General features: G+C 45.1%; 1 long non-coding RNA gene across 3 annotated transcripts in view; it reads left to right on the plus strand.

Moving 5' to 3' along the window:
• The window catches only part of LOC134736040 (uncharacterized), a 78,905-nt gene that overhangs the window by 13,853 nt on the left and 39,802 nt on the right, over window positions 1-25,250 (plus strand). The window contains exon 2 of one of the 3 annotated variants that reach the window (XR_010119816.1): window positions 16,832-16,928. The exons of 1 other annotated variant lie outside the window; for it this stretch is intronic. This is a non-coding gene — a long non-coding RNA (uncharacterized lncRNA). Of the gene's footprint in view, window positions 1-7,617; window positions 7,716-16,831; window positions 16,929-25,250 lie in introns of those variants that run through there. One more of the 3 variants, XR_010119814.1, reaches the window with a different exon arrangement.

Raw genomic sequence — 25,250 nt, forward strand, 5'->3', positions numbered from 1 at the left:
ACTCTCTCCACACGGACGCGGGTGACACGGATGTGTGTGAGCAAAAGATTTTGAAATTAAGAGGCAGGAGAGAAGGAAGCTGAGAGCTTGCTATTTCTGTGGACACTGGTTGTTATTGTATTGGGCCCTGTTAGAGTGGACCCTAGCTCAGAGCAGACATTTGATAACTGTGGAAAATGAATGAATGAATGAAGACACTAAATTTCTTGCAAGCACTGATTTCTAACTTTTATTAATTAATTTATTTTAGACACAGGATCTTGCTCTGTTGTCCTGGCTGCAGGGTAGTGGTGTAATCCTAGCTGACTGCAGTCTCAGACTCCTGGGCTCAGGCAATCCTCCTGCCTCAGCCATGTGAGTAGCTAGGATTATAAGCCTGTGCCACCACGCTTGGCTAGGTGTTTTTAAAATGTTTTTGGCTGGGTTCAGTGGCTCATGCCTGTAACCCGAGCACTTTGGGAGGCCAAGGTGGGAGGATCACTTGAGCCCAAGAGTTCGAGACCAGCCTGAGCAACATGGCAAAAACCTATGTCTACAAGAAATACAAAGTTAGCTGGGGGTGGTGGCATACACCTGTGGTCCAAGGTACTCAGGGGGCTGAGCTGGGAGGATCACCGGATCCCGGGATGTCGAGGCTGCAGTGAGCCGAGATTGTGCCACTGCACTCCAGACTGGGTGACAGAGCGAGACCCTGTCTGAAATGAAATTTCAATAAAATAAAATAATTTATTTATAGACAATATGTCAATATGTTGCTCAGGCTGGTCTCAAACTTCTGGCCTTCAAGTGAACCTCCCACCTCGGCCTCCCAAAGTGCTGAGATTATAGGTGTGAGCCAGCATGGTGGCCCTGAGTCCTAACTTTCAAAAAAACAATTCTTTTGTGTCTATGTCTGTCTGTGTGTGTGTGTGTTTGATGTAGTCTCTCTCTGTCGCCCAGTGTGTGTGTGTGTGTGTCATGGAGTCTCTCTCTGTCGCCCAGTGTGTGTGTGATGGAGTCTTGCTGTATTGCCCAGGCTGGAGTGCAATGGCACTATCTCAGCTCACTGCAACCTCTGCCTCCCGGGTTCAAGTGATTCTCCTGCCTCAGCCTCCTGAGTAGCTGGGGTTACAGGCGTGCACCACCAAGCCCAGCTTATTTTTTGTATTTTTAGTAGAGACAGGGTTTCGCTATGTTGGCCAGGCTGGTCTCAAACTCCTGACCTCAAGTGATCCACCGACTCAGCCTCCCAAAGTGCTGGGATGACAGGTGTGAGCCACCGTGCCCAGCCTTTCATAAGAATAATTCTTAGAAGAATCCTGCCTACCGCAGAATTGCCTCATCTCTCCCCTCACTTTGTGTCCAAAGGGAATTCACAATCTCCATTCCAGGGTTTGAGCGCAGGCTGACATGACATTCAGCTCTTCTGGGGACTTGCAAATGCTTTGAAAAGATATGAAAGGGGTCAGGCGTGGTGGCTCACGCCTTTATTCCCAGCACTTTGGGAGGCCGAGGCAGGCAGATCACGAGGTCAGGAGTTCGAGACCAGCCTGGCTAACCTGATGAAACTCCGTCTCTACTGAAAATGCAAAAATTATCTGGGCGTGGTGGTGCGCACCTGTAATCCCAGCTACTCAGGAGACTGAGGCAGGAGAATCTCTTGAACCTGAGAGGCGGAGGTTGCAGTGAGCTGAGATTGTGCCACTGCACTCCAGCCTGGGCGACAGAGCAAGACTCCTTCTCAGAAAACAAACAAAAAACCAAACCAAAACAACAACAAAAATAAAAACAAAAAAACCCAAAATCCCCACAAAGGTATGAAGGGGAGAGGGGCATTCTTGGGTGTAATATTCTCAATGAGCACCAGGTGGCGCTGGTGAGGCACCAGCCACACAAGGCGTCTTGAAGCGTGAACTGCCCGAAACGGTGACTTTTGTGTCCACAGTACCTGGTATGTGGTCAAACACTGGGCTACATGGTGCTGTGAAGGTGTCTTTCAGATGAGATGCACATTTTGTTCAGAGTTTGAATGAAGCCGGTGACCACGCACAATGAGGGTGGGCCTCGTCCGATCAGTTGAAGGTCTTAAGAGCAAAGACCAGTATTTTCCAAGGACAAAAGGATTCTGCCTCCCGGGATTCAGGTTCCAGCTGCAGCATTAACTCTTCTCGGGGTCTGCAGCCTGCTGGTCTACCTGAAGATTTTAGTGTTTCCCCTTCAGAATCATTGAGCCAATTCCTTAAAATCTTCCTTACTTAGATATCTATATGCACATGCATAAAACCAACATATACCTCCCTCATAGCCAATTCCTTAAAATCTCTCTCTCTCAAATATCTATATGCATGCGTAAAACCAACATATACCTCCTACATGGCCAATCCCTTAAAAATCTCTTTCTTAGATATTTATATTTGTATGTGTAAAACCAACATATACCTGCTACTTAGACAATTCCTTAAAATCTCTCATTCAGATATCTATATATGCATGCATAAAATCAACATAAACCTCCTACTTAGCCAATTTCTTTCTTTATCTTTTTCTTTTTTTTTTTTTTGAGACAGAGTCTTGCTCTGTTGCCCAGGCTGCAGTGCAATGGCGTGATCTCGGCTCACGGAACCTCCACCTCCCAGGTTCAAGCAATTCTCCTGCCTCAGCCTCCCTAGTAGCTGGGATTACAGGCGCCCACCACCACGCCTGGATAATTTTTGTATTTTTAGTAGAGACAGGATTTTACCATGTTGGCCAGGCTGGTCTCAAACTCCTGACCTCAGGCAATCTGCCCGCCTCGGCCTCCCAAAGTGCTGGGATTACAGGCATGAGCCACCACGCCCGGGCTTAGCCAATTTCTTAAAATCTCTCTCAAATATCAATATATGTATATATGAAACCAACATATACCTCCTACTTAGACAATTCCTTAAAATCTCTCTCAAATATCTATATGCACATGCATAAAACCAACATATATCTCCTTCATAGCCAATTCCTTAAAATCTCTCTCTCTGAAATATCTATATATGCACGTATAAAACCAACATAAACCCCCTACTTAGCCAATTCCTTAAAAACCCTCTCTCAAATATCAATATATGTTAGTATGAAGCCAACGTATGCCTCCTACTTAGACAATTCCTTAAAATGTCTCTCCCTCAAATATCTATATGTATGTATAAAACCAACATATACTTCCTTCATAATTTCTTGAAATCTCCCTCTCCCTTAAATATCTATATATGCATGAACAAAACCAACATATACTTCCTTCATAGCTAATTTCTTCAAATCTCTCTCTCTGTGTGTATAGATTTATATAGACATAGATACAGAGATATTCTATATCTTCATATAGATATGCATGAATAAAGCAAATATGTACCTACTATATAGACAAATACTTAAAATCTTTCCTTTCTCTCTGTATATGTATATATATAGAGATATTATATATCTATATATAGATCTGTATGGGTAAAGCCAATATGTACCTCCTATATCGACAATTCCTTAACGTCTCTCTCTCTGCGTATGTCCATATATAGATATATAGACATTATATATCTATATGTATGTAAAACCAACATATACCTCCTACATAGACAATTCCTTAAAATCTCTTTGCCTCTCTCTCTGCCTCTCTCTCTCTCTTTTTTTTGAGATGGAGTCTTGCTCTGTTGCCCAGGCTGGAGTGCAATGGTGTGATCTTTGCTCACTGCAACCTCCACCTCCCGGGTTCAAGCGATCCTCCTGCCTCAGCCTTCCAAGTAGCTGGGATTACAGGTGCCCACCACCATGCCTGGCTAACTTTTTGCATTTTTAGTGGAGACGGAGTTTCACCATGTTGGCCAGGCTGGACTTGAACTCCTGACCTTAGGTGATCTGCCCGACTTGGCCTCCCAAAGTGCTGGGATGACAGGTGTGAACCACCACGCCCGGCCTAGAGATATATAGTTATTTATATAGATACGTATGGATAAAGCCAATATGTACCTCCGATATTGATAATTCCTCAACATCTCTCTCTCTGTGTATATTTATATATAGATATATAGACATTGTATATATATATATATGCATGTAAAAAACCGACATATACCTCCTACATAGACAATTCCTTAAAATCTCTTTGTCTCTCTCTCTATATATATATTATCTGTCTATCTATCTACCTGTGTCTATATAAGTGTGATTAAAGCCAAATGTATCTCCTATATAGACAATTCCTTAACATTTCTCTTTGTGTGTGTATGTGTATGTGTGTGTGTATATATATATGTAATATCTATATGTATTTATAAAACCAATAGCCAATTTCTTCAAATCTCTTTCTGTAACCTATCTACATGTGTGTTTACATGTCTGTCTATACATGTGTATAAAACATCTACCTCCAGGCCGGGCACAGTGGCTCACACCTGTAATCTCAGCACTTTGGGAGGCCAAGGAGGGCGGATCACGAGGTCAGGAGTTCAAGGCCAGCCTGGCCAACATGGTGGAAACCCCGTCTCTATTAAAAATTAAAAAAAAAATTAGCCAGGCATGGTGCTGGGCGCCTGTAGTCCCAGCTACTCAGGAGGCTGAGGCAGGAGAATCATTTGAATGTGGGAGGCGGAGGCTGCAGTGAGCCGAGATCGCATCACTGCACTCCAGCCTGGGCCACAAAGTGAGACTCCATCTCAAAAAAACAAAAAGAAACCCTATCTACCTCCTATTGGTTTTCTCCATCTTACTGGTTCTGTTTCGCTGTCTGATACACCACCCAAGGAGAGAGAATAAGGGGTCCCCGTGGGTTTGTGGGGTGACTGGAAGAGTCACAGATGACCTGTGGGTGCCTGGATTCCGGGAGGGGACGGGAGGACTCAGGGAAGAAGGACAGGGTGGAATCATCAGAGTTTCCCTCCAGAGGCCGGGAGCTTCCAACTGCCTCTGTACCCCCGACCCAGCACACAAAAGGACGAGGAGAAGCATATCCTCCTCGCTAAGCATCAGCGCCAGCCACGGCAGGTGCAGCGGTAGCAGTGAGCCTTGGCACTCAGCGTTTTTCTGCACTGTGGGTGAAAGTCCGGAAAGACGTCAGAACCTGTGGGCCCTGAGTGTCAGCCTGGCCCCTGTGGGTGGGGAGTGAAAGGTGCCAGGGCAGTGGTCCTCAGGCTGGGGCTGGGTTAATTCCAGGAGAATCACCCTCTAGCAAGAGAGGTTCCAATGCAGAGTCCCAGGCCTGCCCAGGAGAATCCAGTTCAGGAGCCTGTGGGTGAGTTCCAAAGGGTGTGGCCAGGGATTGCTCAGTGATTCAGGCGACTCGATGATAAAGGGGAGTGAGCTTTTTTTTTTTTTTTGAGATGGAGTCTCACTCTGCCTCCCAGGCTGGAGTGCAATGGGACGATCCCAGCTCACTGCAATCTCTGCCTGCTGGGTTCAACTGATTCTCCTGCCTCAGCCTTCTGAGTAGCTGGGACTACAGGTGCCCACCACCATGCCTGGCTAATTTTTGTATTTTTAGTAGAGACGGGGTTTCCCCATGTTGATCGGGCCGGTCTCGAACTCCTGACCTCGTGATCTGCCCATCTCAGCCTCCCAAAGTGCTGGGATTACAGGCATGAGCCATCGTTCCCCGGCTGATCCTCTTTTTTTTATGGGCTAAACTGTGTCGCCTCTAAAATTCCTAGGTTGAAGCCCTAACCCCACGACCTCAGAATGTGGCTATATTTGGAGACAGGGTATGTAAAGAGGTAATTAAGGTAAAATGAGGTTATTAAGGTAAAATGAGGTTATTAAGGTGCACCCTATCGAGCAAGACTGACATGCTTATAAGAGGACATTGGGAATGGGCGCGGTGGCCCACGCCTGTAATCCTGACGCTTTGAGAGGCCAACGTGGGCGGATCACCTGAGGTCAGGAGTTCAAGACCAGCCTGGCCAACATGGCAAAACCCTGTCTCTACTAAAAATACCAAAATTAGCCCGGCTGGGTAGCAGGCGCCTGCAATTACAGCTACTTGGGAGGCTGAGGCAGAATTGCTTGAACCAGGGAGGCGGAGGTTGCAGTGAGCCGAGATTGTGCCAATGCACTCCAGCCTAACACAGCGAGACTCTGTCTCGAAAAAAAAAAAAAAAAAACGGCCAGGAGCAGTGGCTTACGCCTGTAATTCCAGCACTTTGGGAGACCGAGGCGCGGATCACGAGGTCAAGAGATAGAGACCATCCTGGCCAACCTGGTAAAACCCCGTCTCTACTAAAAATACAAAAATTAGCCGGGCATGGTGGTGCATGCCTGTAACCCCAGCTACTCGAGAGGCTGAGGCAGGAGACTTGCTTGAACCCAGGAGGTGGAGGTTGCAGTGAGCTGAGATCCTGCCATTGCACTCCAGCCTGGGCAGCAAGAGCAAAACTCTGTCTGAGAAAAAAAAAGCCAGGCGCGGTGGCTCACGCCTGTAATCCCAGCACTTTGAGAGGCCGAGGTGGGCAGATCACGAGGTCAGGAGATCAAGACCATCCTGGCTAACACAGTGAAACCCCGTCTCTACTAAAAATACAAAAAATTAGCTGGGCGTGGTGGTAGGCACCTGTACTCCCAGCTACTTGGGAGGCTGAAGCGGGAGAATCCCTTGAACCCGGGAGGTGGAGCTTGCAGTGAGCCAAGATCGCGCCACTGCACTCCAGCCTGGGCGACAGAGCCAGACTCCGTCTCAAAAAAAAGGTATTGGGACACAGACACACACACAGGGATAATCCTATGAAGATGCAGGGAGAAGGCAGCCATCTACAAACTGTAAATGAAAAACTATGTGAGACAGGTCTCATCAATATTGACATTTATTTTCCAAGCTTAAGGACCCATGACGTGGCCTCAGGAGGTTTGGAGAATTGCCCAAGGTGGTTGGCTTACAGCTTGATTTTACACATTTTAGGGAGACAGACATTGCAACAAACACATACATCCATACATGGAAGGCGTACATTGGTTTGGTCCAGAAAGGTAGGACATCTCTACGTGGGGGCCTCCGGGTCATGTGTGGATTCAAGATTTTCTGATATGCTGTTCAATTTAGCAGAAAGAAATGCCTGAGTTTACATGAGGGGGGTTGTGGAAGACAAGGATTTTGTGATGTAGATGAAGCCTCCAGGTAGCAGGCTTAGAGAGAATGGATGGTAAATGTCTCTCTGTTTTGTTTTGTTTTTGTTTTGAGACAGAGTCTCGCTCTGTCACCAGGCTGGAGTGCAGTGGCACAATCTATACTCACTGCAACCTCGGCCTCCCAGATTCAAGCGATTCTCCTGCCTCAGCCTGCCAAGTAGCTGTAATTACAGGCACCTGCCACCCAGCCGGGCTAATTTTTGTATTTTTAGTAGAGACGGGGTTTCACCATGTTGGCCAGGCTGGGGTAAATGTCTCATATCAGAGATTAAAAGCTGTCGGACCCTCCAGAGAAGACGTGATGAGGGAAGAGGATTGATATGGTTTGGCTGTGTCCCCACACAAATCTTCCCCTGAATTGTAGCTCCCTTAATTCCCAGGTGTCTTGGGAGGGACGTGGTGGGAGGTAATTGAATCCTGGTGCAGGTTTTTTCCATGCTGTTCTAATGAGAGAGAGTAAGTCTCACGAGATCTTATGGTTTTAGAAAGGGGAGTTTCCCTACACAAACCCTGTGTTGCCTGCCACCAGGGAAGGCGTCCCTTTGCTGTGTCTTCATCTTCCACTGTGGTTGCGAGGCCTTCCCCAGCCATGTGAAACCGTGAGTCCGTTAAACCTCTTTCCTTTATAAATTACCCAGTCTCAGGCATGTCTTTATTAGCAGCATGAGAACAGGCTAATAATACAGCGATTCTTTCTTTTCTTTCTTTTTTGTTTTTGAGATGGCGTGTCACTCTGTCGCCCAGGCTGGAGTGCAGTGGCTCGAGCTCGGCTCACTGCAACCTCTGCCACCGGGGTTCAAGTGATTCTCCTGCCTCAGCCTCCCAAGAAGCTGGGATTACAGGCACCTGCCACCGCGCCTGGCTGATTTTTGTATAGGGGTTCTTTACAGAATGCAAATTTCCCCCACAAGAGACGGCTTTGCAGAGATAGTCCAAGATAAGTGAAGGACAATATATTTTGCAGGAAAATATGCTGATTCCTTCAGGGCCTGCTATCTGTCCTGTGATGCTATAGGAGAGTTAGGTGGGAATTTGGTATTCTGTTGCTACAAAGAGTCTGTTTGATCAGTCTTATCTCAAAAAATAAAGAAAGAAATAATTAATATACAAAACTGCTATTTTTAGGCCAGGTTTGTGGCTCATGCCTGTCATCCCAGCAATTTGGGAGGCCGAGGCAGGCGGATCACGAGGTCAAGAGATCGAGACCAGCCTGACCAACATGGTGAAACCCCGTCTCTACTAAAAATGCAAAAAATTAGCCGGGCATGCTTGTGCGCGCCTGTAATTCCAGCTACTTGGGAGGCTGAGGCAGAAGGATCATCCAAACCTGGGAGGCGGAGATTGCAGTGAGCTGAGATCGTGCCACTGCACTCCAGCTTGGTGACAGAGCGAGATTCCATCTCAAAAAACAACAAACAAACAAAAAACAAACCCTGCTCTCTTTAGATAGGGTAGCATGGTACTTTGGCTCCTGGCTGGCATCTGGGAACTTGTATGTAGAAGTTTCACCATCCTAAATGATGAGTGCCTCACTGTGTGTAAAGCGTTTTTCATAAATAATATGATTTATGCCAAACACCTGCTTTCCTTCTGGGTGGGACCCTGGAATTTGGGGAGGTACTTGGCAATGGTTGCCTGTGGGACCAGCCCCTAGTAAACAGCCCGTAATTAAGCTGAGTCTCCGATGAGTTTCTGTGGTTGACAGCATTTGACTGACATGTGTGATCCGGACTTGTTGCTCGGAGAACTGGGTATATCGTGTGTAATTCCACTTGGAGACTCTGAAGCTTGACCCTCAATTTTCCCCAGACTTTTCACAATATGCATTTTCCCTTTCTTCATTTTGTTTTGTGTGCTTTGGCCATAATAAATCATAGCTGGCCGGGCGCCGTGGCTCACGCCTGTCATCCCAGCACTTTAGGAGGCCGAGGAGGGCGGATTATAAGGTCAGGAGATCGAGACCATCCTGGCTAACATGGTGAAACCCCATCTCTACTAAAAATACAAAAAATTAGCCAGGCGTGGTGGCAGGTGCCTGTAGTCCCAGCTACTCCGGAGGCTGAGGCAGGAGAAGGGCGTGAATCTGGGAGGCGGAGCTTGCAGTGAGCTGAGATCCGGCCACTGCACTCCGGCCTGGGTGACAGAGTGAGACTCCAGCTCAAAAAAAAAAAAAAAAAAAAAAAAAAAAAAAAAAAAAAAAAATTTACCTGTTTAACCATTTTTAGTTATTTATTTATTTATTTTGAGAAGGAATCTAGCTGTCACCCAGGCTGGAGTGCAGTGGCATAATCTTGGCTCCCAACAACCTATGCCTCCTGGGTTCAAATGATTCTCCTGCCTCAGCCTCCTGAGTAGCTGGGACCACAGGCACCAACTGCCACGCCTGGCTAAATTTTGTATTTTTAGTAGAGATGGGGTTTCACCATGTTGGCCAGGATGGTCTCGATTTCCTGACCTCGTGATCTGCCTGTCTTGGCCTCCCAAAGTACTGGAATTACAGGCATCAGCCACCGTGCCCGATCATTTCTTTCTTTCTTTTTTTTTTTTTTTGAGAAGGAGTCTGGCTCTGTCACCCAGGCTGGAGTGTAGTGGCGCGATCTCAGCTCACTACAACCTCCACATCCTGGGTTCAAGTGATTCTCCTGCCTCAGCCTCCTAGGTGGTGACTGGGACCACAGGCATGCACTGCCACGCCTGGCTAAATTTTGCATTTTTAGTAGAGATGAGTATTCACCATGTTGGCCAGGTTGGTCTCGAACTCCTGTTTTTAACATTTTTTAAATGTACAGTTCAGTAGCATTAAGGACATTCTCACTTTGTGCAATTTTCACCACCCTCCGTCCCCAAAGCTTGTTTATCTTCCCCAGCTGAAACTCTGTCCTCGTTAAACACTCTTAGGGCCGGGCACGGTGGCTCACGCCTGTAATCCCAGCACTGTGGGAGGCTGAGGCGGGCAGATCATGAGGTCAGGAGTTTGAGACCAGCCTGGCCAACATGGTGAAACCCCATCTCTACTAAAAATACAAAAATTAGCCCAGCATGGTGGCGCATGTCTGTAATCTCAGCTACTCAGGAGGCTGAGGCAGGAGAATGGTCTGAACCCAGGAACAGGAGCTTGCAGTGAGAGGAGATCGTGCTACTGCACTCCAGCCTGGGTGACAGAGTGAGACTCCCTCTCCAGACAAACAAACAAAAACAAAAAAACAGTCTCTCCTCATTCCCCTCCCACAGTCCCTGGCTGTAAGAGTTAAAGAAAGAGGAAAGAAACAGGAAAAGCGGCTTAACAGTTACAGACAGGTTTATTTTGGTGAATAAACCTGAGAGATGATTTGGGCCAATTTTGGTTAGGAGCACTTTTTTTTAACAGAGTTAAGAGTTCTTAAGGGTTTAGGGCAGGCGAGTTTATTACAGGCTTGGAATGTTTTTATGTTTTTTTTTGTTTTGCTTATTTGAGGGGGAGAGTTTTGTGTTTGTTGGTTTGTTTTGGTTTGTTTGTTTTTTGAGAGGAGTTTCACTCTTGTTGCCAGGGCTGGAGTGCAGTGGCACGATCTCGGCTCACCACAACCTCCGCCTCCGGGGTTCAAGCAATTCTCCTGCCTCAGCCTCCTGAGTAGCTGGAATTACAGGTGCCTGCCACCATGGCTGGCTAGTTTTTGTATTATTAGTAGAGACGGAGTTTCACCATGTTGGCCAGGCTGTTCTCCAACTCCTGACCGCAGGTGATCCACCCGCCTTGGCCTCCCAAAGTGCTGGGATTACAGGCGTGAGCCACCACACCCGGCCCCAAATTTTTTTTTTTTTTTTTTTTTAATAAATTAGCTAGGCGTAGTGGTGCCTGTAGTCCCTGCACTTTGGGAGGCTGAGGCCATAGGCTGGCTTGAGGCCAGGTCTTCGAGATCAGTCCGAGCAACATAGTCTGACCCTATGTCTAAAAATATTGAAAAAGAAAGCATTTTTTTCTGAGAGATTTTGACTCCCCTCCACCATCCTTCACTAAGTGAAGCAAGCAAAAGAATTCTGCAAGAACACATGTTGACTTTCTTTTCTTTTCTTTTTTTTTTTTTTGAGACAGTCTCATTCTGTCGCCCAGGCTGGAGTGCAGTGGCACCATCTGGGCTCACTGCAAGCTCGCTCCCTGGGTTCACGCCATTCACCTGCCTCAGCCTCCCACGTAGCTGGGACTACAGGCGCCCGCCACCACGCCCGGCTAATTTTTTGTATTTTTAGTAGAGATGGGGTTTCACCGTGTTACCCAGGATGGTCTTGATCTGTTGGCCTCCTGATCCATCCGCCTCGGCCTCCCAAAGTGCTGGGATTACAGGCGTGAGCCACTGCATCCGGCCCTTTTTCTTTTTCTTTTAGAGGTGCTGTCTCGCTCTGTGGCTCAGGCTGGAGTGCAGCAGCACGATCATAGCTCACTGCAGTCTCCACCTCCCAGGCTCAAGCGATCCTCCTACCTCAGCCTCTTGAGTAAATGGAGCTGCAGACACACGCCGCCATATCTGGCTTATTTTATAATATTTCTCACCAGCAATCACCTCTCCCTCGAGCGATGTTCTTGAAAGCTGAACTATAGCCACAGTGGAAAAGCCAGGGTGTCAGGCTAGCCACAGTGGAAAAGCCAGGGTGTCGTGTCAGGCTAGCCACAGTGGAAAAGCCAGGGTGTCAGGCCTGCATAATTTTGTCCGTTGCAGTTTTGTAAAAATTAATTGTGAAATACACATAACAAAATTCACTGTAAGTACCATTGAACAAAAGCACAGGTTGGGCACGGTGGTTCACGCCTGTAATCCCAGCACTTTGGGAGGCTGAGGCAGGTGGATCACCTGAGGTCAGGAGTTCGAGACCAGCCTGACCAACATGGAGAAACCCCGTCTCTACTAAAAATCCAAATATTAGCCAGGCGCGGTGGCTCACGCCTGTAATCCTAGCACTTTGGGAGGCGGAGGCAGGCGGATGACCTGAGGTCAGGAGTTCGAGACCGGCCTGGCCAATGTGGGTAACCCCGTCTCTACTAACAATACAAAAATTAGCCGGGCATGGTGGTGGGTGCCTGTAATCCCATCTACTCTGGAGGCTGAGACAGGAGAATCACGTGAACCCAGAAGGCGGAGGTTACAGTGAGCTGAGATCGTGCCACTGCACTGCAGCCTGGGTGACAGAGAGACTCCATCTCAAAACAAACAAAGAAAATAAACACAGAAATTAGCTGGGCATGGTGGTGGTGCACACCTGTAGTCCCAGGTACTCAAGAGGCTGAGGCAGGAGGATTGCTTGAACCTGGGAGGTAGAGGGTGCAGTGAACTGAGATCACGCCACTGTGCTCCAGTCTGGGCGACAGAGCGAGACTCCATCTCAAAACAAGCAAGTACAGTGTTGTACAACCACTATTACTTTCTACTTTCAAAATATTTTCATCCCCGCAAAGGGAAACTCTTTTATCCATTAATCATTTGCTCCCCATTCTCCTGCCCTCAGCCCAGACGAAGCACGAATCCATTTTCTAGCTCTATGGATTTGTCTTTTCTGGACGTTTCAGAGAAATGGAATCAGACACTCTGTGGCCTTGTGTGTCTGGTTTCTTTCACTGGCCATGGTATCTTCAAGGTTCATTCTCGTTGTTTCCTATATCAGGACTTTTTAAAATCTTTCTTTAAAATATTTTAAAAGCAGGTATTACTATTTTTATATTGGCTGAACGATCTGGAATATTTTCAAAGATTTATTTCTGATGTATTTATATATATTTATTTTTTTGAGACACAGTCTCAATCTGTCTCCCAGGCTGCAGTGCAGTGACGCAATCTCGGCTCACTGCAACCTCCGCCTCCTGGGTTCAAGCGATTCTCGTGCCTCAGTCTCCCCAGTAGCTGGGACTACAGGCACGCACCACCACATCCGGCTAATTTTTGTATTTTTAGTAGAGGCAGGGTTTCGCCATGTCGGCCAGGCTGGTCTCCAACTCCTGACCTCAGGTGATCTGCCTGCGTTGGCCTCCCAAAATGCTGGGATTACAGGTGTCAGCCACTGCGCCCGGCCTATTTATGATTTAACTTTTTAATTGACAGACAATTGTACAGATGTACCGTATACAGCATGATGTTTTGAAATATGTATACATCGTGAAGTGGCTAAATTGAGCAAAATAACATTTGCATAACCTCACATACTTACTACTTTTGTGAGAGAACCCTTGAAATGTATTCTATTAGTGATTTTCAGGAATATAATACATGGTGGCTGGGTGTGGCGGCTCATGCCTGTAATCCCGGCACTTTGGGAGGCTGAGGTGGGTGGCTCGATTGAGTCCAAGAGTTTGCCAGCCTGGCTGCTGTGTTGAAACCCCGTCTCTACAAAAAATACAAAACTTAGCCAGGCATGGTGGCATGTGCCTGTAATCCCAGCTACTCGGGAGGCTGAGGCAGGAGAATTGCTTGAACCTGGGAGGTGGAGGTTGCATTGAGCTGAGATGGCACCACTGCACTCCAGCCTGGGTGACAGAGCGAGACTCTGTCTCAAAAAAAAAAAAAACCATAATGCGTCATTATAAACTCTAGTTACCGTGATGTACAATAGAGCTCTTCAATGTATATGTTCTAACTAAACTTTGTATCTTTTTTTTTTTTTTTTTGAGATGGAGTCTTGCACTGTCGCCCAGGCTGGAGTGCAGTGGCACAATCTCCACTCACTGCAAGCTCCACCTTCTGGGTTCAAGCGATTCTCCTGCCTCACCCTCCTGAGTAGCTGGGACTACAGGCGTGTGCCACCATGCCTGGCCTAATTTTTTGTATTTTTAGTAGAGACGGGATTTCACCGTGTTAGCCAAGATGGTCTCGATCTCTTGACCTCATGATCTGCCCGCCTCGGCCTCCCAAAGTGCTGGGATTACAGGTGTGAGCCACTGTGCCCGGCCACGTTCTATCTTTTGACCAACATCTTCCAACCTTCTCCAGCCCCTGGTAACCACCATTCTATGATTCTATGATTTATGGTTCTGTGCTCTGATTCTATAATTTTAATTTTTTTTTATTCTATGTAGAAGTGAGATCATGTGGTATTTGTCTTTCTGTGCCTGGCTTATGTCAGTCAACATAATGTCCTCTAGGTTCATCTCCATGTGGTCAAAAATGACAGGATTGTCTTCGTTTTAAAGCCTGAATAGTGTTCTGCCATGAATATGTATCACATTTTCTTCATCTGTTCATCTGTTGATGGGCACTTGGGTTATCCCATAACTTAGCTATTGTGAATAATGCCAATACTTCATATTCCTTTTCATGGCTGAGTAATATTCCCCTGTATGGGTGGACCACCTTCTGTTCTTCCATTCATCTATTGATAGACACCCATATCTTAGCTATTGTAGCTAATATGGTGAGGACTTCATTCCCTTTTTATAGCTAAGTAATATTCCCCTGTATGGGTGGACCATGATCTATTCCTCCATTCATCTGTTGATGGGCACTTGAGTTATCCCATACCTTAGCTGTTGTGAATAACACAAAGACTTCCTATTCCTTTTCATGGCTGAGTAATATTCCCCTCTATGGGTGGACCATGTTCTGTTCTTCTATTCGTCTGTTGATGGGCACTAGGGTTATCCCATACCTTAGCTGTTGTGAATAACGTAAAGACTTCCTATTCCTTTTCATGGCTAAGTAATATTCCCCTGTATGGGTGGACCATGTTCTATTCTTCTATTTGTCTGTTGATGGGCACTAGGGTTATCCCATACCTTAACTGTTGTGAATAAAACAAAGACTTCATATTCCTTTTCGTAGCTGATTAATATTCCCCTGTATGGGTGGACCATGTTCTATTCCTCCAGTCATCTATTAATAGACACTTAGGTTATTCCTATATCTTAGTTACTGTGAGTAACACAAAGACTTCCTATTCCTTTTCGTAGCTGATTAATATTCCCCTATATGGGTGGACCATGATCTATTTCTCCATTCATCTGTTGATGGTCACTTGGGTTATCCCATAACATAGCTACTGTGAGTAACACAAAGACTTCCTATTCCTTTTCATGGCCGAGTAATAGTCTTCTTTATGGGTGGACCATGTTTTGTTCCTCCATATTCATAGATCCTTGGGTTATCCCATATCTTAGCTATTGTAACTAATACAATGAGGACTTCATTCCCTTTTTATGGCTGAATAATATTCGAGATACAAGATGTCAAGGTACAATGATGAAGTTTATGACTTCCCAGTTTTTTTCTTAGGAAACAGCCAAGAACTAACATGTTTCCTACACTTTCTATTTCCCTTTCCAATGAATAGTCTCTCTGTGATTTCATTAGGAAAATACCCCAATTTCCTTAATGCCAATGTATAGAGAAGAGGTTAGAGATCCAGATGGAAGATTAGAGATCAATTGACCTTTTAGTATATAAGTGTCTTATGTATGTGAACATAAGCATGTTTTAAAGTAGCCATGTGATTTGAAAAATATGCAGATGGAAAGCATTTTTAAAAATTGGAGGCTGGGCACGATGGCTGACACCTGTAATCCCAGTACTTTGGGAGGCCAAGGCAAGTGGATCACGTGAGGTCAGGAGTTTAAGACCAGCCTGGCCAACATGGTGAAACCCCGTCTCTACTAAGAATACAAAAAATTAGCCGGGTATGGTGGGATGCACCTGTAATCCCAGCTACTCGGGAGGCTGAGGCAGAAGAATCTCTTGAACCCAGGTGGCAGGGGATGCAGTGAGCCGAGGTTCTGCCATTGCACTCTAGGTTGGGCAACAAGAGCAAACTCAGTCTCCAAAACAAACAAACAAAAAAACACAACAACATCAACAACAAAAAAACATTGGAAAACCCTTTCTGGGGTTATGCCAGAGGCTCCAGTGCAAAGATGAGTTATTACATGGACTTGTCCTGTTTGAAAACTATAGACCTAGGTGAGCCTTGTATAAGAGCCTCATCCCTAACTGGCGTGCTGTACGAAACATGCTTATGCCCGTATTTGAATCTCTTTTTCTCTTTCCTGTTTGCTTTCTAGGTTGGTAACTAAAAATGAGAATACGATGCCACTGCCTAAAAATTAGAATTCACATGGTGGATAGATAGTGTCCGGATATTTTAAAAGATGGTGTGTTATTAAAAATCCCCAATGAGAGAAACATGAGCCATAAAAAAAGCTGACTTTTTTTTTAAAGAGACTTTAAAAAACACTGGACTCGGCGCGGTGGCTCACGCCTGTAATCCCAGCACTTTGGGAGGCTGACGCGGGCGGATCACGAGGTCAGGAGATCGAGACCATCCTGGCTAACATGGTGAAACCCCATCTCTACTAAAAATACAAAAAATTAGCCAGTCGTGGTGGCGGGAGCCTGTAGTCCCAGCTACTCAGGAGGCTGAGGCAGGAGAATGGCATGAACCCGGGAGGCAGAGCTTGCAGTGAGCCGAGATCACCCCACTGCACTCCAGCCTGGGTGACAGTGCGAGACTCTGTCTCAAAACAAAACAAGACAAAACAAAAACAACATACTTGGAGCTAAGTGTCTATATCATGGTGAACTTTGTTTTCTTTGATTGACACAGGGTCTAGCTCTGTCGCCCAGGCTAGAGTGCAGTGGCGTGATCATAGCTCACTGCAGCCTCAACCTCCCTGGTTCAAGTGATCCTCCCACCTCAGCCTCCCTAGTGTCTGGGAATACAGGCGTGTACCAACACACCTGGCTAATTTTTGTACTTTTTATAGAGACGAGGTCTTGCCACGTTGCCCGCGCTGGTCTCGAACTCCTGGACTGACTCAAGCAATCCTCCTGCCTCAGCCTCCCAAAGTGCTGGGATTAAAAGTGAGTTACCACGTCCAGCTGTGGTGAACTTTGAAAATCATGTTGGTTTTTTTTTTTTTCTGTTTGCTCACTGTTTTCTTTTTATTCTTTAACTGACATATAATAATAGTCCATATTCATGAGGTCCACAGTGATGTTTTAACACATACAATGTACAATGATTAGAGCAAGGGAATTATCATATCCATCATCTCAAACGATTCTCATTTCTTTGTGTTGGGTACATTCAATATTCTCCTGCTGAAAGCTATTTGAAACTATATATTATTATTATTGTTTTTTTGAGATGGAGTCTCTCTCTGTCCCCCAGGCTGGAGTGCAGTGGTGTGATCTCAGCTCACTGCAACCTCCGCCTCCCGGGTTCACGCCATTCTCCAGCCTCAGCCTCCCAAGTAGCTGGGACTACAGGTGCCCGCCACCACTCCCGGCTAATTTTTTTTGTATTTTTAGTAGAGACGGGGTTTCACCATGTTAGCTAGGATGGTCTCGATCTCCTGACCTCATGATCTGCCCCCCTCAGCCTCCCAAAGTACTGGGATTACAGGCATGAGCCACCGCGCCTGGCCCACAGTGAAATTTTAATACATACCACGTACAAAGATCACATCAAGGTAATTATCATATCCATCATCTCAAATGATTCTCATTTGTTTGTGTTGGGTACATTCAATATTTTGCTGAAAGCTATTTGAAACTACATATTATTTTTAACTATAGCCATCCTACAGGGCTATAGAACATTAGATCTTAACTATTCCTCATGTTACCAAAGTCAACATTATCGGAATTACATGACTTATATCAACATCTCTTGCTTCTGGGCCCAGCGCGGTGGCTCATGCCTGTAATTCCAGCACGTTGGGAGGCCAAGACGGGCGGATCACCTGAGGTCGGGAGTTCGAGACCAGCCTGCCCAACATGGAGAAACTTATACTAAAAATTCAAAATTAGCCAGGCGTGGTGTTGCATGCCTGTAATCCCAGCTACTTGGGAGGCTGAGGCAGGAGAATCGCTTGAACCCAGGAGGTGGAGGTTGCAGTGAGCCGAGATCACACCATTGCACTCCAGCCTGGGCAACAAGCACGGAACTCTGTCTCAAAAAAAAAAAAAAAAAATCTAAAGATCTCTTGCTTTCTTCCGGGTTCCTATATTTGCATAATTCATTACTAGGGAAATTCAGGTCTCTCATAATGAATTCCTAATAGCTTTTATGAAGTAAAATCAAGCTTGACTTTTTTTCTCTTTTGCTGTCAAAATTCTCATTATTAACTGAATATTGGTGGGAAAATGGCAGATAACGTCAAGCCAGTCATCCACTTTGGCTTTGCGTTTTTAAAATTGATAAGTTAACCTTCTAAACTGTCTTTTAAAAATTTTATTTTATTTTACTTTAAGTTCTGGGATACATGTGCAGGACGTGCGTGTTTGTTACATAGGTATACATGTGCCATGGTGGTTTGCTGCACCTGTCAACCTGTCATCTAGGTTTTAAGCCCCGCATGCATTAGGTATTTGTCCTAATGCTATCCCTCCCCTTGCTCCCCAGCCCCCGACAGGCCCCGGTGTAATGTTCCCCTCCCTGTGTCCATGTGTTCTCAATGTTCAACTCCCACTTTTGAGTGAGAACATGTGGTGTTTGGTTTTCTGTTCCTGTGTGTGTTGGCTGAGCACGATGGCTTCCAGCTTCATCCACGTCCCTGCAAAGGACATGATCTCATTCATTCTCATAGCTGCACCTTCTACACTTTTAAATTTTGGAATAACTGCAGACCTTCAGGAGGATTACAAAAACAGTACAGAAAGTCCTTCGCACCCCTCTCAGTCAGCTTCCTCTCCTATCTTACATAACCTGGGTGCATTTATCAAAATGAGACGTCAACGGCGATGCAACACGATTAGCAAGTCTGCAGAGTGTGTTTGCATTTCACCAGATTTTCCGGTCCTGTCTTTTATTTAGATTCAAGATCCCATCCAGGGTGCCATATTGCACTTAGTCACTGCGTCGTCTTGGCTTTCTGCGGTCTCTGCAGGGCTCCTCAAATGCCCCTTGTATTTTTTTTTTTTTTTTTTTTTTTTGAGACGCCGTCTTGCTCTATCACCCAGGCTGGAGGGCAGTGTGGCACTCTTGGCTCACTGCAACCTCCACCTCCCGGGCTCACGCCATTCTCCTGCCTCAGCCTCCTGAGTAGCTGGGACTACAGGCTCCCGCCACCACACCCGGCTTATTTTTTGTATTTTTAGTAGGGATGGGGTTTCACCGTGTTAGCCAGGATAGTCTCGATCTCTTGATGTCGTGATCCGCCCAACTTGGCCTCCCAAAGTGCTGGGATTACAGGCGTGAGCCACTGCGCCCGGCCAATTCCCTTGTTTTTAAGAGCTTGACGATTTTGAAGAGTCGTGGTACAGGTGTGTTGAGAAATGTCCATCACGTTTTTCCAGGTTCAGGCTGGGGGCTGAGGAGGGTGGGAAGCGGACCACAGAGGGAACTGGAGTCATCAGTGCTGGCATCGCTGAAGACATCCCGTTGACATCTTGTACCTGCCCATGCGATGTGGAGGTGGCCTCTGCCAGGTGTCTCCAGCGTTGATGACTCAGCAGAGGTGGCCTCTGCCTGGTGTCTCCGCAGAGAAATTGCCATGTTTCTCGTTCGATCATTTGCTCCTTAGAAGCCAGGACAGACTATCCAAGCAACTCTCTCTTATGGGGGATTGTATTATGCTTGACTTCTCCTGCTTGGGGTGGGTGCGGAAGGGTCTGGTGGAATAATAGGAATTCTTTGGTAAGGAAGGTTGGGCTCTTCTCCCATGTTTGTTTGAGTCAATCCTTTTATAGACATAATATATGTTTATAAAGGTATATATTATGTATATACATATGTAATACATATAAACTATGCCATCATATACATAGGAAATATAAACATATATCTATATATAATATTAGTATGATCTCATTACTGCAAACTCATATATACACTAGTATAAACTCATTAGTATAAGTATAAAATATATTAGTATAATAAATATATATTACTGTAAACTCATTAGTGTATTATATATTAGCATAATAAATATATGAACTCATTAGTATAAACTCATATATAGTAGAATAAACTCATTAGTATTGGTACAATATATTAGTATAAACTCATTACTATTGAGTCATATATATACTAGTATAAACTCAGTATTTAAATAGTATAAATATAATATATATTAGTATAAATTCATTAGTATAAACAGATATATACTAGTATAAACTCATTAGTTTAAGAGTAATATATAAGTATAATCTATATATATATATATATATATATATTTTTTTTTTTTTTTTTTTTTTTTTTTTTTTTTTTTTTTTTGAGACGGAGTCTCGCTCTGTCGCCCAGGCTGGAGTGCAGTGGCGCAATCTCAGCTCACTGCAAGCTCCGCCTCCCGGGTTCACGCCATTCTCCTGCCTCAGCCTCTCCGAGTAGCTGGGACTACAGGCGCCCGCCACCACGCCCGGCTAATTTTTTTGTATTTTTAGTAGAGACGGGGTTTCACCGTGGTCTCGATCTCCTGACCTCGTGATCCGCCCGCCTCGGCCTCCCAAAGTGCTGGGATTACAAGCGTGAGCCACCGCGCCCGGCCAAGTATAATCTATATTAACGTGAACTCTAGTATAAACTGATTAGTATTTGTATAATATATATTAATATAATAAATACACATTACTGTAAACTCATTAGTATAAACTCATATATAGTAGAATAAACCCATTACTATTTGTATAATATATAAGTATAATAAATATATAGGTATAAACTCATAGTATAAACTCATTAGTATAAACATATATGCTAATATAAACTCATTAGTATAACTAACATATATTAGGATTATAAATATATATCAACATAAACTAGTAGAAACTAATATATATACTAGTATAAACCCATTAGTATTTATATAATATATATTAGTATAATAAACATATATTAGTGTAAACTCATTAGTATAAACTCATGTATATAGTAGAATAAACCAGTAGTATTTGTATAATATATATTAGTGTAATATACATTGATATAAATGCATTAGTATAAACATATACACTAGTATAAACTCATTAGTATTTGTATAATAGTATAATAAATATACACGGTTATAAACTAGTATAAACATACACTAGTATAAACTCATTAGTATTTGTATAATATATAAAGATAAATACACTTTGGCATAAATTCATTAGTATAAACTCGTATATACTAGTATAAACTCAGTGTCTGTATATTAGTATAATAAATATATATTATAAACTCATTAGTATAAACATGTATACTAGTATAAACTCATTAGAATTTGTATTCTATATTAATAGTATAAACTCATATATGCTAATATAAACTCAGTATTTTTATAACAGATATTAATGTAATATGCTAGTATAAACTCATGAGTATAAAGTCATCTATGTTAGTATAGTAAACATATACTTGTGTAAACTCATGGCTATCTGTTAATAACCAGGAAGGTACAGAGTTGATGTCTTGAGCCAGCTGGAGATTGCCTTCCATGGCGGGGTATAACCCAGTACTATCCTTAGTTAGTTTTTATTTTTATTTTACTCTGTGGCCCAGAGGGTTTAAGTCTTGCCATTGGTGGGCCTTGGGAAGATCTTCCAGGCTGGCTACAGCGTTGTGACCTGTGGAGTGTCCCTCATTTTGAGTTTTTCTGATGTTTTCTCCTGGTTAGAGGGAAGCTTTGCATTTTTGAAAGTCCTCCGTAAGGCGATGTTACCATGATGTCTAAACATCCTTTTTTTTTATTTTGAGACGGAGTCTCACTCTGTCGCCCAGGCTGGAGTTCAGTGGCACAATCTTGGCTCACTGCAAGCTCTGCCTCCCGGGTTCATGCCATTCTCCTGCCTCAGCCTCCCGAGTAGCTGGGACTACAGGCGCCCGCCACCATGCCCGGCTAATTTTTTGTATTTTTAGTAGAGATGGGGTTTTACGTGTTAGCCAGGATGGTCTCGATCTCCTGACCTCGTGATCCGCCTGCCTCAGCCTCCCAAAGTGCTGCGATTACAGGCGTGAGCCGCCGCACCTGGCCCTGTCTACACATCTTGACACCTTGCTTCTAGTGATGTTAATCTTGATGGTGAAGGTGGTATGTGCTGGAAATAATCAATGGGTTGAGGGGTATAGACTTGAAGACTGTATGCAAATGTCCTGTTTCTTTTTCTTTTCTTTTCTTTTTTTTTTTTTTTGAAAACAAGTCTTGCTCTGTCGCCCAGGCTGGAGTGCTGTGGCATGGTCTCAGCTCACTGCAACCTCCACCTCCTGGGTTCAAGGAATTCTCTTGCCTCAGCCTCCCAAGTAGCTGGGAATACAGGTGCCCACCACTACGCCCGGCTAATTTTTGTATTTTTAGTAGAGATGAGGTTTCACCATGTTGGCCAGGCTGGTCTCGATCTCCTGATGTCAAGTGATCCACCCACCTTGGCCTTCCAAAGAGCTGGGATTACAAGTGTCAGCCACTGCGCCTGGCCGTATTTCTGTTCAAGGAGTATTGAGTTTCTTATTTCCTTGCCAGAATGTGGAAATGAGATGAAGACCCCCACAAAAGAGAACAAGCAAAGGCTACTTATTCAGAGCTTGCTCTAGCAGGGGTCCGCCACCATCACAAAACTCAAAGACAGAGGAGGGGAAAAGCTTTATCGTGGAAAAGGGAGGGCTCAGGTGTGTTCTGAAGAAAGGCTTTGTCCTCCAGGGGAGCTGGAGGCAGCTCCCAGGAAGCATGGTGGTGTCCTGGGTGAGGGGTTAGGGGGCATATTTGACTTCCTCTCCTCCTTGGACTTAAATTGGAAATGGGAAGAAGAATTAGGAAAGCTTGCAGGTATTAACGAAGCCTTGGCCACTGGCGGCCAATTGCTGCAGAGGGAATGGATCAGAGTTCTCTCTTTTTTCACATTACAGCCTGTGTGTGATGTGCTATTACATACGGCCCACCACTTGTTTTTTTGTAAATAAAGTTTTATTGAAACTCAGCCAACCCCATCATTTGCATAATGCCTCTGGCTGCTGGTTTTGTTGTTGATGTTGTTGTTTGTGTTTTGAGACAGGGTCTCCCTCTCTTGCCCAGGCTGGAGTGCAGTGGCACAATCATAGCTCACTGCATCCTCTACCTCCCAGGCTCAAGCCATCCTCCTGCTTCAGCCTCCTGAGTAGCTGAGACTACAGGCACATGTCTACAAGGCCTGCTAGTTATTTTATTTTTTGATTTTTAGTAGAGATGGGGTCTCGCTTTGTTGCCCACGCTGGTAGAATTCTCTTTTTATATATGGTCCTAGTAGTGGAATGCTGGCTATGAATATATCAAGATTCATGCCTCCCATCTCTCAAACTAGGAGAAGCAACTGCTGATGAAACATTAAGACAATTCCAAGGCACAGGGCAATGTTTTCTCGATGGGGAGTTTTGCTGCGTTTTGTCATGGCTCATGTCCTACATATTGGAATTATTCCATCTGCAGAGGAGGAGGAGGAACCTCAATCTTCAGCTTCAATGGTGCCTTTGGCAGCAAAGACCTGGAGATTGTTCACTTGTGAAGGATGCAGGGGACAGATTCAGGGCCAGGTGAGCACCTCCGTTTAGGGTTTAGGAGCTGGACGGCAGCTCTAATTTTTCAGCGTTCCCATCGTTGTTGCAGAAGAAGCCATCTCCTTGGGGGATTCTCTTGTCAGGGAGACATGTGTTCACCAACCTCCCCACACCCTGCATACTTCATCCTGTATCTTGTCTTCAGAGCTGTGTCTTCCTTATCAGCCCTCACTGATGGGGTGGCTGGGAGGATCCAGCCTTTTCCACCTGTATTTGGGCATCCGGGGAAAGACAATAGAGATGGGAACTGGGTGTGGCTGTTTCTTCACCACCAAAAAGGTTCATCAAACGTTTATATACTTGGCCGGGCACAGTGGCTCACACCTGTAATCCTAGCACTTTGGGAGGCCGAGGCGGGCAGATTACGAGGTCAGGTGATCAAGACCATCCTGGCCAACATGGTGAAACCCCGTCTCTACTAAAAATACAAAAATTAGTCGGGCGTGGCGGCACGTGCCTGTAGTCCCAGCTACTCAGGAGGCTGAGGCAGGAGAATCGCTTGAACCCGGGAGGCAGAGGTTGCAGCGAGCCGAGATTGCACCACTGCACTCCAGCCTGGGTGACAGAGCGAGACTCCATCTCAAAAAAAGAAAAAAAGAAAAAAAAAAAGTTTATATATTTAATCCCAGCACTTTGGGAGGCCAAGGCAAGCAGATCACCTGAGGTTGGGAGTTCGAGACCAGCCTGACCAACATGGAGAAACCCCATCTCTATTGAAAATATAAAATTAGCTGGGCATAGTGGCCAATGCCTGTAACCCCAGCTACTTGAGAGGCTGAGGCAGGAGAATCGCTTCAACCTGGGAGGCAGAGGTTGTGGTGAGCCAAGATCGTGCCATTGCACTCCAGCCTGGGCGACAGAGGGAGACTCCATCTCAAAACAACAACAACATAAAGCTTATATACTTAATCCAGTCTATTACTGATGGGCATTTGGGTTGGTTCCAAGTCTTTGCTATTGTAAATAGTGCTGCAATAAACATCTATGTACATGTGTCTATAAAGAAAATGTGGCACATAGACACCATGGAATACTACGCAGCCATGAAAAAGAACGGGATCAGCCGGGTGCAGTGGCTCACACTTGTAATCCCAGCACTTTGGGAGGCTGAGGCAGGCGGATCACCTTAGGTCAGGAGTTCAAGACCAGCCTGGCCAACATGATGAAACCCTGTTTCTACTAAAAATACAAAAAACAATTAGCTGGATGTGGTGGCGGGCACCAGTAATCCAAGCTACTCAGGAGGCTGAGGCAGGAGAATCGCTTGAATCCGGGAGGCAGAGATTGCAGTGAGTGGAGGTCTCACCATTGCACTCCAGCCTGGGCAACAACAGCAAAACTCCGTCTCCAAAAAAAAAAAGGATGAGTTCATGTCCTTTGCAGGGACATGGATGAAACTGGAAACCATCATTCTTGGCAAACTAACACAGGAACAGAAAACCAAACACCGCACGTTCTCACTCATAAGTGGGAGTTGAACAATGAGAACACATGGATACAGGGAGGGGAACATCACACACCAGGGCCTGTTGGGGCTTGGGGGCAAGGGAGGGAGAGCATTAGAACAAATACCTAATGTATCTGGGACTTACAATCTAGATGATGGGTTGACAGGTGCAGCACACCATCATGGCACATGTATACCTATGTAACAAACCTGCACGTTCTGCACATGTATT

Source organism: Symphalangus syndactylus, chromosome Y (assembly GCF_028878055.3).
Source record: "Symphalangus syndactylus isolate Jambi chromosome Y, NHGRI_mSymSyn1-v2.1_pri, whole genome shotgun sequence".
Classification (NCBI taxonomy): domain Eukaryota; kingdom Metazoa; phylum Chordata; class Mammalia; order Primates; family Hylobatidae; genus Symphalangus; species Symphalangus syndactylus.